General features: G+C 53.0%; 1 pseudogene; it reads right to left on the reverse strand.

Annotated features, from left to right (window-relative positions):
* On the reverse strand, window positions 1-5,359 carry LOC147092834 (maestro heat-like repeat-containing protein family member 1 pseudogene; annotated as a pseudogene).
* Window positions 5,360-14,867: the final 9,508 nt, after the last annotated feature.

The raw sequence follows: 14,867 nt of genomic DNA on the forward strand, positions 1-14,867 counted from the left end.
TAACCGTTGCTGGATGTTTTTATTAATTCTACATGACAGCTTTGCATCTCCCTCACCCTGGATTGGACACACATCAAACATTGTGTCTCTGCGTGCCGATAGTGGCCACTGTCTTCCGCTATTCTGATTCACTTCTCCGCTCAATTGCCTCTCAGGATTCATAGGGTCCTCTCTATATTTTCCTCTTCAATATCCTCACACTGAAAGAGGTGTGAGTTATACCTAAACTTTGAGCTCCCTTGGGATTCATGGTCCTCAAGAAGACGTCTCCCTGGGTCAAGGTAAAACAGAGGCCTAACCCCCCGCCCAAACTTGGACCAGTCTCCATTTGACCAATGCGCCGAGGTTTAGTGGAGGAGACTGAGTGCCTTGGCGACCTTCGTCCGGACACTCGCCACCGGATCCTGCAACATGGTGATGATGTCGGCGCACACGTTGCCGTTGGAAGCGGCTTGGTGAAACTTCCTGGGCAGCTTCTGCAGCAGGCAGGCGGCGAAGATGACCGCATTGCCCCGGATCTCGGGCAGCAAGCTCTTGAAGAAGGTCACGCCCACCACCAGGTAGATGTTGACCTTGGCGGGGAAGTCGGCAATGATGATCCTGGAGAGGGTCTTGAGGAACTCCCAATAGTCCAGGTCGGCCCCTTCCACCAGCTCGGTCTGAAGCACGGTGGAGAGGCTGTCGGAGCCGATGAGGGGGCCAGCCAACTGCAACGCGGATTTGCAGGCCTTGGTGACGTCGGCGTTGCTGTCGTTGAGGTGCAGGATCAAGCTGACCAGGCTTGTGTGGACCTGTTCCACATAGATGGGCTTCAGTTCTCCGTCTCCGAATTTAGACAGGCTCCCAAACAAGGCAAACGCTTCCATCCGTACTTGATCGCTGTCGTTCTCAAACAGGGGCTGGGTGGCCAGTATGATGTTGCCTAGGAGGCTCCTCATGTTGTTCTGCTGCAGCAGCACCAAGATCTTGGAGAGGCTGGACATGGCCTCCAGCTTGATGAGGTCTCTGGGGTCCTCGGTGTCGCTGATCCCCGAAACCATGGCAGTCACCAGCTTGAAGGAGTACAGGTTGATCTTCTGAGAGTCCCCGTTGACCACGTTGCCCAGGCCCCGGATGGAGAGCAGGCGGACAATGGGGACCACGTCCTCCGTGCAGCTCAGCAGATTGGTCAAGAGGATGTCGGTCAGGTGCAGCTCGGAGACCACGGGGTCATTGAGGAGCTCGCCCAGAAAGGCAGTCAAGGTGACCCGCTGGGACTTGGGGGTGTTGGCCAGGACGGTGGTCAGGTGGTGAACGATGCCCGTCAGGTGCGGCTTGACGTGCTTCGCTACGATCCTGGCCAGCAGGGCGACGCCCTCGTGGTGCTTGTCCGGGTTTTTGACCAGGTTCCAACCGCCTGCTTCCTCCATGCAAGCCACCACATTTTCGTTCTTGCCCATGGTTAGCATGGACTTCAGGGTTTCCACCGAGTAGTTGCAGACATCGATGGTACTCTGCTTGGGGCGGAGGCCGATCTTCCACTCCTTCGACGCCCCGGCGCTGAAGAGTTCCTTGGGGAACTCCACCCCCACGCTGGAGCTGAGGTGGAGCAACAGGGTGCTGAATAACTGCGGGTAGAGGCCAGCCACGGCGGCCGAGGACTCGGGGTTGGACAGCATCTCGTTCAGGGCGCAGATGATGGCGAGGGGTTCCAGGGCGGAGCACACCGCCCCGCTCTTGTGCACGAGCGAGCCTGTCCGCTCGCCGGGTGACAGGTGCTTGCTGAGTGCCTCCAGCAGGAGCTCCATGGTGGCGGTGGCCAGGGTCAGCTCCCCGGCCAGCGAGCGCCAGATGTCGCTGGTGTTCTTGTCGAAGGGGAGCGGGGAGAAGAGGAGGCAGGAGACCACCTCCGACGTGTTCTGGGAGGCCAGGACGGAGATGAAGTGGATCATGGACAGCTTCACCTGCTCACCTGTGATCCACTGCAGCCGGATGTAGAGGGCTTTGAGGATCTCCGAGACGTGGCCCTCAAGGACGGAGCCGCACGACCGGATGATGGTGTTCATGACGATCGAGGCCGCGCTGGAGCAACTGAAATAATGGTCATCCAGCCCTTCGAAGAGCACAAAGAGAAGCGAGCTGATCTGCTCCTGGGGCAGCTGCTGGGAGATGACCTTGCCCAGGTCAGAACAGACCCGCAGGAGAAGCTGGCTGTTGGACTGGTCCAACTGTACTTCGATGATCTTCAGGTGCTCCACCAGCTCGTCCGTCTCGCCCTCAGGGAGCCCCTCGTAGCGCAGGTGAATGTAAAACAGGGTGTACAGGCTGACCATGGCCATGTGGCGTATCTTCACCACCGGGTCGGTGCAACGAGGCACCAGGCGGCCAACGATGGCGCCCAAATGGTGGAACTCGACCTCCCCTCGCACGTTCATCTTATCCAGATAGAGTGCCATCAGCCTCGAGGTGACGTCCATGGCCCTCTCCCTCTCGTAGTCCTTGGTCGAGATAATCCACCCTTCCACGTGCTTGAACACGGCCTGCAGCCCGTCGGGGGACAGGTCGTGGAGCAAGATCTCGTTCAGGAGTCCCTGCAGGGCCGCCATGGTCTCCTCGTAAAGCCGGTTCTTCTCCTTCTCCTCACCGGTCTCCTCCTTGCCTCTCTCGGCTGCGACGGGCTGCAGACCTATCACGCTGTCCAGACTGGTCTTGATCAGCTCGGTGATGTAGGCCTTGTTCAGGGAGGGCTCCAGTTTGATGAGGAACGTGCAGGCGGTCATGGCCGAGTGGCGGATGGGGGTCTTGAGCTGGGCCCTGGACTCGGCCTTGATGAGGTTCTGCATGTTCGTCAGGAGCTCCCCCTTCCTGGTGAAGTTGAAGGAGTGCCTCCACTTGTTGGAGAGGATTGCCTTGGCGATCAAGGTGACCGCCTTGATCAGGCTCAGCCTTATCATCAGGTCTTTACTTTCGATCTTTATCCCGAGAACTTTGGTGTTGGAAAGGTTGATCACATGCTGCAGAATATTGGCCTCCATCTTGGGCAACAGGAGGTCCTCAGGTGCGTACAAGGCCACGTACCCGTAACAGAGGATCAGCGTGCTCTTTATCTTCTCAATGTCCCCGTCCACTTTCTCCATCAGGGTGTTGAAGAAGTTGACAGTCTTCTTCAAGGCGTCAAGTTTGACAAAGTCCTCCAGCCGGGAAAGAGTCTTGTCGAAGTGGGTCATGGCACAGAAGCCAATTCCGATGGCCACCCCTTCCCTCTCTACGACCTCGTTGTGTTGGACGCTGAGGAGCATCTCCTGGAGCTGCTGGTTGATCACCTCGGTCGTGCTGGTGTGCTGGAGCACGATGCCCACACACTTGTAGAGGAACTGCTTCTCCTTGGACACGTTGGGGTAGTGCAGGGTGGAGCTGTGCCAGGCGTTGATGTGGTTGGTCATCTCCTCGCCCAGGCGGCAGGTCCACTTACCGTCGGCGACCACCTCCACGCTCTTGAAGAGGAAGAGCAGCAGGTTCTTCTCCCACTGCTGCTGCGCGAAGGTGTCCTCGGCATTGTCGGCCACGTACTGCACCAGATCGGGCAGCTCCTCCTGCCACAGCTTCTCGAGCCCCGGGTGGATGGTGGGGCTCAGGGCCAGCAAGAGCTTCAGTGCTGGGATGCCCCTCCCCCGTCCCTCGTAGGGCAAGGAAGACACAACCAACAGCCGCGCCAACAGAGCCTGAGGTGAGGGGAGGCTAGGTCTGGCGTCGTAGTTAAGGGTAAGCTGTTCTATCCCTAACTTGCGCTTCCTCATCCCTAGATATTCCAAGGTCCGGCATACCACTGCCAGAGCATTGTTGTACTGCACTGGGGTGACAAATTCCAGAAGCGATGGCCAGAGGATGGCTTCCATCTTCTCCATTGTGGTGATCTGGCTCATGAGAGATTCAGCCATGGTTCGCAACTCCTTGTCGGTCACATCCCCCGGCTTCGGGGCGCTGGATGGCCGCCCGTTGACCGACAGACTGCACTGGCAGATGACAAACTCCACGATCGAGGTCCCCCCCTCCATTTCCAGGTAGCTGTTGGTCGCCATGGCGTTGATGACCTCGAGGACCATCTTCTTGATCCGATTGTTGCTGTCCTGCAGGGGCAGCTTCATGCCGGTCAGGATGATCAGCCGCTTGCTCTCCAGCTGAGCCGGGGTGGCGACGATCAGGTGCTTGATGACGGTCAGCGTTCCTGTCCGATTGCGTTCGTGGTTTGCCAGCTTGTGGATGAGGAACTTGAGGAGGGCGTCGGCTGACACCGTGGCCAGAACGCTGAAGCAGCCGAGCAGCTCGCTGCGGTTCTTCAGCGCGCCCTCGTCGTCGTAGTCCACCGGCGCGCAGATCTGATGATGGAGCGGGTGCAGCAGGCCGTCCACGTGGGACTCCAGGGCTCGGCCCCCCGGGACGGCGGCGGCGGTCAATACCTGGTGCAGGCAGCGGCTGATGTGTAAAGGCTCGTACTGTTTTTTGTAGAAGGACAGAATCCCCGGGATGAGCTTGGGCAACTCCTCTTGCAGCTTCTCAAGGGACATGATGTGTACCATGTCACCCAGCGCAATCAGTATCTCCAACCTCAGCTTGGGGTCCTTAAGTTGCAGCCATACATTGAAGAACGTGTCATAGGCGGTGTGGATATCAGGGAAGAACGCATCCTTCCTCAGTGTAGGGTCTGGCAACTTCTCTTGGTATATCAGGATGCTCCTACTGAAGAGACCTACGGCTGAAGCCAACGCCACCTTCATCCTGTCTGGCTTTGCCATGTTCAGCATGGGGATCAAAGCCTCCAAGAAGCTGGTTAGGTACGGCATCATCCCGTACACGTTGGCGATGGAGAGATTCGCCACCGTCCGCATGATAAAGAAATCTGGCAGGCCCTTGGACTTGAAGCTGTGCAGCAACTCCTCCAGGACCTCATCGACAAAGCCGCAGCCGAGGGCCACGAGCAGGTCGCTGACCGCCGCCTTGGGGCCTTCGGCCAGGGCCTCGTCTGGCTTGGCCAGCTCCTCGGTCGCCATGGCGATGACCTTCTTGGCCAGCAGCTCGCTGATGCGGCCGGTGGCGTCCTTGACCACCAGCTCCATGCTCTGCAGTATAACGATGCGGTGCGCGTCTTCCAGCTGGCTGTGCTTGGTCAGGTAGCTGTGGCAGGACATCAGCACCAGCTCGGGGTGGTGGCCGCCCAGCTCGCGCAGCGACTGGGTGATCTGCTGCCGAACCCCGTCATCCTTGTCGAAAGCCGCATCCCGAAGCGCCTTCAGGGAATTCTCCACACTGCAGGTTCCCATCTTACTCTATTCCGTAAAACACGAAACCCACCCCTTGGCTTCTTCCTCAGATGTTGAGTGCCCCCCCCTCCCACACCCGTGCCTCCCAGGCCCCTTCTCAATCTAGTCTTTTACTAATAGCATCATTGGCCAAGCATCTCAAATCCACCCGGACATATTTTGCAATTGACACCAACTCTCCTTTTTCTATCCCCGTTCCCTTAGATCTTTCCATACATTGAGATGTTTGATGCAAAGGCCTTTCTACCTGTTATTTTGCCTTCGGCCTGGTCGTACTGTGGACTTTCATCAACCTACCGACAGTCCTAAGTTCGCTACTTATTTCGGGGGTCCTGCTCTTCACTGAGGGGCCGAGGCTCTCCGTCGCATTATCCTTCCCTCCGTTCTCCTCCTCAATTCCTGACCTGTGGAAACCCGGTCGGTAATTCTTTCCTTTACTTCCTCATCCTTCTTTGCCTCAACCGGGATAATTAGCCTCCAACTCCCCCCCCACCAACTCTCTCTAAGTATTCAACTTGCCAACGCAGAGCTTTATCTCGCAAGTATCAATCTCCAGATGTTCCACAGATCTTTCCCAGTCTGGACCTCAGCTTCTCTGACCTCCTACACCGTAGATCTTCGCTCCGTGTTTATTTAACTTCTTCACTCTTCCTCCTCTTAAAGACGACTTGCTCACAACCTAGACATCCCAGGCTCTTGCAGGTTACTCCTCTTTGATTTCCTCCGGCTCCTAGGTGTGGTTGTTGACTGTTTCTGCCCCCCCAGGATAGCTAATTAATTCCTCCTCTGTGGTAAATGTCAGGCGTCTAGCTGCCGATCCACTCCAGACTCCAATCCCACCCCCCCCTCCCCTCACAAATTTTACTTTTAAAGAGTAAAGGGTGCCCCACATTTCTCTCCTTCCTCCCAGTACCTCGTGGGTTGTTGTTGCCCGCCCCCCCTCCTTTACATAACTTGACCCATTTCTCATCCTAACAATATTCCCTTCCCCCCCACCCCACCCCCGGCCCCACTGTGTGACCATGGGCCTCAGTGTGACGTCATGACTACACGGTGAGGTTTTCTGGGTCCAGGTGCTACGTGAATCTTTGGCAGCTGACTCGTGAGGAATGTCCCAGAGGGTAGCGAGTCATCTGATTGTGAGGTCATCCCCCCTCCCCCGCCCCCCCACCCCTGTGCTGTCACTAGGAACCCTCAGAGTGGGAGAGATGTTGACCTGGGTTTGAGTAGAGTTCATAGGTCAGCTGTGGCTCAGTGGGCAGCACCCTTGCCTCCGAGTCAGAAGGTTGTGGGTTCAAGTCCCACTCCAGGGACTGGAGCACAAAAATCCAGGCTGACGCTTCCAGTGCCAGTACTGAGGGAGTGCGGCACTGTCGGAGGGGCAGTACTGAGGGAGTGCGGCACTGTCAGAGGGACAGTACTGAGGGAGCGCTGCACTGTCGGAGGGGCAGTACTGAGGGAGTGCTGCACTGTCGGAGAGGCAGTACTGAGGGAACGCCGCACTGTCGGAGGGGCAGTACTGAGGGAGTGTTGCACTGTCGGAGGGGCAGTACTGAGGGAGTGCTGCACTGTCGGAGGGGCAGTACTGAGGGGGCGCCGCACTGTCGGAGGGGCAGTACTGAGGGAGTGCTGCACTGTCGGAGAGGCAGTGCTGAGGGAGCGCCGCACTGTCGGAGAGGCAGTACTGAGGGAGCACCGCACTGTTGGAGGTGCCGTCTTTCGGATGAGACGTTAAACCGAGGTCCGCGTCTGCCCTCTCAGGTGGATGTAAAAGATCCCACGGCCACTATTGGAAGAAGAGCAGGGGGAGTTCTCCCCGGTGTCCTAGGCCAATATTTATCCCTCAACCAACATCACTAAAACAGATTATCTGGTCATTATCACATTGCTGTTTGTGGGAGCTTGCTGTGGGCAAATTGGCTGCCGTGTTTCCTACAACAGTGACTACACTTCAAAAAGTACTCCTTTGGCTGTGAAGCACTTTGGGACGTCCTGAGGTCGTGAAAGGCGCTGTAGAAATGCAAGACTTTCTTTCTTTGAAGTCTTTGTTGTAAACCCTTAGAGTGGGAGAGATGTTGACCTGGGTTTGAGGTATGAGTCATGTCTTCATTGTAAACCGTGAGAGTGTGGGCCCTCAGGGTGGGAGAGATGTTGACCTGGGTTCTTGGATATAGAAACATAGAAGATAGGAGCAGGAGTAGGCCATTCGGCCCTTCGAGCCTGCTCTGCCATTCAACGAGATCATGGCTGATCATCCAAACCCTAGCACCCGGTCCCTACACCGACAGCCATCCCACCCAAGCCCTATCCCCATAACCCCACGTATTTAATCCCCCCTAACACTAAGGGCCAATTTTTATCATGGCCAATCAACCTAACCCGCACATCTTTGGACTGTGGGAGGAAACCGGAGCACCCGGAGGAAACCCACGCAAACACGGGGAGAATGTGCAAACTCCACACAGACAGTCACCCGAGGCCGGATTTGAACCCGGGTCCCTGGCGCTGTGAGGCAACAGTGCTAACCACTATGCCACCGTGCTGTGACTTCACTCTAGTATGTCTCAGAGTCTCTCAGAAGGAGAGGGTATAGAAGAGATTTATAAGAATGGTTCTAGGGATGAGGGACTTCAGTTACCTGGAGAAGCTGGGGTTGTTCTCCTTGGAGCAGAGAAGGTTAAGGGGAGACTGACCAGAATGGTACCAGGGATGAGGGACTTCAGTTACGTGGAGAGACTGGAGAAGCTGGGGTTGTTCTCCTTAGAGCAGAGAAGGTTAAGAGGAGATTCACCAGAATGGGACCAGGGATGAGGGACTTCAGTTACGTGGAGAGACTGGAGAAGCTGGGGTTGTTCTCCTTAGAGCAGAGAAGGTTAAGAGGTGATTTAATAGAGGCGTTCAAAATCATGAGGGGTATTGGCAGAGTAAATAAGGAGAAACGGTTTCCACTGACAGGAAGTTCGGTAATCAGAGGGACACAGATTTAAAATAATTGGTAAAAAAACCAGAGGGGAGATGAGGAGAGTTTATTTTACGCAGCGAGTTGTTGTGATCTGGAATGCGCTGCCTGAAAGGGCGGTGGAAGCAGATTCAATAGTAACTTTCAAAAGGAGAATTGGATAAATACTAGAAAAGGAAAAATTTGCAGGGCTATGGGGAAAGAGCAGGGGGGAGTGGGAGTAATTGGAGAGCTCTTTCAAAGAGCCGGCACAGGCACGATGGGCCGAATGGCCTCCTCCTGTACTGTGTGATTCTATGATTCTATACCTGTTTCCATTTCTCTCTATCTCTCTTTCCCTATTGCTCACTCTAAATTCATCGCTATCTCTCTTCCTAACTGTTTAATCCTTGTATCTTTCTCTATCTAAATTTCTCACTTTCTGTTCTCTCTCCGTGTTTCCATTTTGCTCACTCTGTGTCTCTCTCTGTCTCTCTCTCTCTCTCTCTCTCTCTCTGTCTCTCTGTCTCTGTCTCTCTCTCTCTTGCTCACTCTGTGTCTCTCTCTGTCTCTCTGTCTCTCTCTCTCTCTGTCTCTGTCTCTCGCTCTCTCTCTCTTGCTCTCTGCCTCTCTCTGGCTCTCTCTCTTTCTCTGGCTCTCTCTCGCTCTCGCTCTCTGTCTCTCTCTTGCTCTCTCTCTCTGTCTCTCTCTCTCCCTCTCTCACTCTCTCGCTCTGTCTCTCTCTATCTCTCTCTCTCTCTGTGTCTCTCTCTGTCTCTCTCTCTCTCTGGCTCTCTCTCGCTCTCTGTCTCTCTCTTGCTCTCTCTCTCTGTCTCTCTCTCTCCCTCTCTCACTCTCTCGCTCTGTCTCTCTCTATCTCTCTCTCTCTGTGTCTCTCTCTGTCTCTCTCTCTCTGGCTCTCTCTCTCTGGCTCCCTGTCTCTCTCTCTCTGGCTCTCTCTCTCTCTCTCTGTCTCTCTCTCTCTCTCTGTCTCACTCTCTCTTCTCTCTCTCGCTCTCTCTCTCCCTGTTCTTTGTTGCTAGGGAAACGTCAGGGAGGTTCATGCGACCTTCAGGCCAATAGATCATTTTAAACGCATGAGACTGTTCCAAAGATGCCTTAAACCCTAATTTATCAAGTCAAAATCAGTTCTCCAGGTGAATCACAAGCTGGGAGTTTGTAGCAGTCCAAACAGCAGGAGTCTGCAGAGAGAGGGAGGGACTGCGGAGAAGGAGCCTGCACATCTAGGCCCCAAACCTCAGGAGTTCTGACCCACTCACTGACGCAGCCCAAATACTGCCTTTAATTCTGGGCCCCACACCTCAGGAAGGAAATATTGACCTTGGTGTGTCAGTGAATGATACCGGGGCTTAGAGGGTTCAATCATGAGGACAGGTTGCACAGACTGGGCTTGTATTCCCTCGAGGTTAGAAGATTAAGGGGCGATCTAATCGAGGTGTTTAAGATGATTAAAGGATTTGATAGGGTCGCTAGAGAGAAACTATTTCCTCTGGTGGGGGGTGTTATGTACTGTGTGTTCTCCTCCCACCTGTGGTGGCGCTGTCACAGGAGATAAATGGTTGGGTGTTCTCGGTTAAGTTTAGCTCTCTTTGTTCGGAACTTTCCAAAACTTCCTTTCCTTCCAATAAAGCACTTCATGTTTGAATCTCTGAGTTCTGAGTCCTAAATTGTGTCTAGATAGAAAGGTACCGACACAACAAGTGGCGACGAGGATCGGATGAATCTGTGTTGTGGGAACTTTCTTGTTTTCGACTACAAAACACTCGGAACAGAGATTGCAGCACATTAACGTTACGGCAGTGAGTAAACAGAAATTTTTATTTGAAACGTGAGATGGCTACTATATTAGGAAACATCGGTGATTTTGATGAAAATGTGGAGCAATGGAGCACATATACGGAACGTTTTGACTATTTTGTATTGGCGAATGCGGTGGCAAATGAAAAGGTCGTGCCTACCTTTTTGAGTGTAATCGGGCCGAAGACATTCAATTTACTTCGCAGCCTCGTGCAGCCAGATAAGCCAGGAACTAAAACATATAAGCAACTAGTGGAAATTCTTGGAGCACATTTTTCACCAAAACCTTTGGTTATTGCTGAGAGATTTAGATTTCACAAACGGAATCAAGAGGAGGGGGAATCAGTGACGATGTTTATTGCTGCTTTAAAAAGGTTGTCAGAACACTGCGAGTTCAAGGAGGTGCTGAAGGACACCATTAGAGATAGACTCGTGTGTGGTCTGCAAAATGCAGCCACACAGAAGCGCCTTCTTACTGAGGACAACCTTACTCTTGAAAAGGCCATTGAAGTTAGTGTCTCCATGGAGATGGCAGAAAAGGAGGCTCACCAGTTGAGTTCAACAGGGAGAGTTCACAAGGTGTCGTCTGAGCCTAAAGGGGCGCGGAACGGCACATGTTACCGCTGTGGGAAAACGGGCCATCACGCTAATGACTGCTGGTGTACGGAGCTGGAATGCCGAAATTGTGCCAAAAAGGGTCACATTGAACGCGCCTGTAGAGGTAAAAAAAGAACAGACAGAGCTGGGAAGCATGGAAGCAAAATGTCTGTATTTGGACAAGAGAGGAAAAAGAGTGTTCATTCAGTGCAGTATGATGGAACAAGCAAAACAGAGGGGAGCGACACCTCTGAGGAGGAAGAGGTGCACATACTGACGGTTGCAGGTGATTCAAATGGCTACTGGGTGTCACCACTGGTGGAGGGACAATCAGTGCGGATGGAGGTGGACACAGGCACGGCTGTGTCCCTTGTTTCAGACACTGTCTACAACAAAATGCTAAAGCATCTTACCCTTCAGCCAACAAACATTCTGCTAAAGATGTATACCGGCGAACCTGTGGCCATGAGAGGCGCCATTGAGGTGACAGTTAAATTGAATGGACAGACTGCAAAACTGCCACTATATGTGGTAAAGGGAAATTACCCATCGCTACTGGGACGTGCGTGGCTAGAGAAAATCACGCTGGACTGGCCTGCAGTCCGCATGATGTCAAAAGGGGAGTCAGGTCTGACTGCAGTGTTAAACAAACATGCAGAACTCTTCAATGGTGAACTTGGGAGCATGAAAAAGATCAGCGTGAGACTGGACATTAAACCTGACAGCAAGCCGAAGTTTCACAAAGCCCGACCTGTACCCTATGCAATTAGGCCAAAAGTTGAGGCTAACTTGGAGGCCTTAGTCGAGAATGGAGTCCTGGAGCCTGTGAGCGTGAGCAAATGGGCCACACCCATTGTTCCTGTCCTGAAAAAGGATGGATTTGTTCAAATCTGCGGGGATTTTAAAGTGACTATTAACCCGGTGCTGTCTGCGGAACAGTACCCTCTTCCCCTCATTGATGATCTTTTTACGGGCCTGGCCGGAGGGCAAAAGTTCAGCAAAATAGACTTATGCCAGGTTTATCTACAAATGCATGTCGATGACAAATCAAAGGAGCTGCTGACAATTGTGACACACAAGGGGCTATACAGGTACTGCCGCCTTCCGTTTGGAATTACGTCGGCCCCTGCTCTATTCCAAAGGGCAATGGATCAGATTTTGAGTGGACTGCCAGGAGTCCAGTGCTACCTGGACGACATCCTTGTCACTGGGACAAATGAAGAGGATCATCTTCTGAACTTGGATGCGACACTACAACGACTGAAAGAGTACGGACTCAGAGTTCGTAAAGACAAATGTGAATTCTTTCAGTCTTCAGTTGAGTACCTGGGGCATGTGATTGACGCTACTGGCCTGCATAAGGCGCCGTCAAAGGTCAAGGCGATCGTGGAGGCCCCAGCACCCCAGAATGTGAGCCAGTTACGTTCATTTCTGGGGCTACTTAACTACTATGGGAAGTTTATTCCAGACTTAGCAACATTGCTGAAGCTGTTACATCAGTTGCTATGTTAAGGCAAAACATGGAAATGGACTGAACTGTGCAACGAAGCTTTCGCCCAAGCAAAGAAAGCATTGCTGAAATCGGAGGCCCTGACACACTTCGACCCAAAGCTACCCGTGCAGCTAGCATGTGATGCATCACCATATGGTGTGGGAGCAGTCATATCCCACGTCATGCCTTCGGGTGAAGAGAAACCTATCGCCTTCGCATCATGCACCTTGAACAAGGCCGAGAGTAACTATGTGCAGATCGAGCGCGAGGCCTTGGGAATCATTTTTGGAATTCGAAAATTTCATCAGTACCTGTTTGGGAGAAGGTTCACACTCCTGACGGACCACCGTCCATTGACTTCAATCTTCGGGCCCCACACCGGAATTCCGTCTCTCGCTGCAAGCAGGATGCAAAGGTGGGCTTTACTGTTGTCAGGACACACATACGACATCAAATATCGCAAATCAGATTTGCACGGCAACACAGACGGTCTCTCGAGGCTACCCTTGCCTGTTACTCCACCAGAGCCTCGTCAGATAGACATCTTCTACTTTAGACAAGTGGAGGGAGCACCTGTCACTGCAGTTCAGGTTCGAAGGTACACCTGCAACGATCCAGTCCTGTCTGAGGTAATGGACGATGTCATTCGAGGGAGAGCTATAGGAGATTCTCCTAGTTTGAAACCTTACGTTTCAAAAAGAAATGAGCTCTCCATCCAGGCAGGTTGTCTTCTTTGGGGACGCCATGTCATCATTCCGCCACCTCTGAGGGAACCTATACTGCAACAACTTCATACAGGCCACAGTGGGATGGTTCGGATGAAGGAAATGGCAAGAAGCTACTTCTGGTGGCCAGGTCTTGATGGGAATATTGAGGAGAAAGCCAAAACATGTTCCCCATGTCAAAGGGTCTGGAATGTTCCACAGCTGGCAACCCTACACCCCTGGGATTGGCCTGCAGAAATGTGGCAGCGAGTACATGTGGACTTCGCCAGTCCTTTCGAAGAGAAGATGTTTATGGTGGTTGTGGACGCTCGTAGCAAGTGGCCGGAGGTCGCTGTGATGAGGTCTACCACGGCAGAGAAAACAATTGAGAAACTTGGTGAGATGTTCAGCCGTTATGGCTCACCGGAACAACTCGTAAGTGACAACGGTCCACAATTTGTATCACAGGAGTTTGCAACTTTCCTGCATGTGAATGGTGTCCAACACATCAGGTCTGCGCCCTATCATCCCTCTACTAACGGCCAGGCAGAAAGGTTCGTGCAAACTTTGAAGCACGCCTTGAAGGCATCGCAAGGTCAGGGCTCAATCCACCAATGTCTGAACAGCTTCCTGTTGTCCTACAGGAACGAGCCGCATGCCACAACCAAAACTTCCCCCGCTTCGCTCATGATGAAGAGGCAGTTGCGGACAAGTTTTGACTTACTCAAACCTCCAAGGGCAGAGCAGGTTGTCCATCGTCAACAACAAGCTCAAGTTGAAAAGAGAGAGAAAGGAGCCAAGGAGAGACGGTTTCATCTGGGAGAGCACATCCTAGCTCGAAACTACAACACTGGACCGAAATGGGTTTCTGCTACGGTGATCGCGCAGACGGGCCCTGTGTCTTACATGGTTGAGACTGCAGAGGACGTCGTCTGGAGAAGACACACAGATCAACTGTTGCTAGGAGCAGAGACAGCCAAAGAGGCTCCAACGGCCGGTTGGCCTGAACTGTTTCCGGATGATACCGCAAACCAGCATCCTTTGCCACAGTGCTCTTCTCCAACACAGGAAGTCAAAGAGACTGTTCCACCTGTGCAAACTCCTGACTTTCGACTGACACAGGCACCTTCTCCATCTAGGCCTGTGTCAATGCCTACTGCTGTGGAAGCCAGCGATGACCGCCGGTATCCTGTCAGAGAGCGGCGGCCTCCAAGATGCTTGGATCTGTAGGCTTAGTGACTTACCCACAAGACTGGGGCAGAATAAACCCCAGGGTAAAGTCAGGGGTTGAGGCAGTCTACCTCTACTCTAGGTTCGTTGAGTGCATTGAAAGTAACTTACCTGTTGAGGAATAATGTGGACCTTCCATTTAAGAGGGGAGGAAATGTTATGTATTGTGTGTTCTCCTCCCACCTGTGGTGGCGCTGTCACAGGAGATAAATGGTTGGGTGTTCTCGGTTAAGTTTAGCTCTCTTTGTTCGGAACTTTCCAAAACTTCCTTTCCTTCCAATAAAGCACTTCATGTTTGAATCTCTGAGTTCTGAGTCCTAAATTGTGTCTAGGTAGAAAGGTACCGACACAACAGGGGGGAGGGGGGGAGTCCAGAACAAGGGGGCGTAACCTTAAAATTAGAGCCAGGCCGTTCAGGGGTGATGTCAGGAAGCACTTCTTCACACAAAGGGTAGTGGAAATCTGGAACTCTCCCCCAAAAAGCTGTGGAGGCTGGGGGGTCAATTGGAGCTTTCAAGACTGAGATTGACAGGGTACAACAACTTGTATTTATACACCGCCTTTAACGTCGTAAAACGGCCCAAGGCGCTTCACAGGAGCGATTATCAGATTTGACACCGAGCCACATAAGGAGATATTAGGACAGGTGACCAAAAGCTTGGTCAAAGAGGTCAGTTTTAAGGAGCATCTTAAAGGAGGAGAGAGAGCGAGGCGGAGAGGTTTAGGGAGGGAATTCCAGAGCTCAGGGCCCAGGCAGCTGAAGGCACGGCCGCCAATGGTGGAGTGATTAA

The sequence above is a fragment of the Somniosus microcephalus genome, unplaced genomic scaffold, assembly GCF_052327205.1.
Source record: "Somniosus microcephalus isolate GS21.2 unplaced genomic scaffold, FLI_Smic_1.0 unresolved_chr2, whole genome shotgun sequence".
Lineage (NCBI taxonomy): Eukaryota > Metazoa > Chordata > Chondrichthyes > Squaliformes > Somniosidae > Somniosus > Somniosus microcephalus.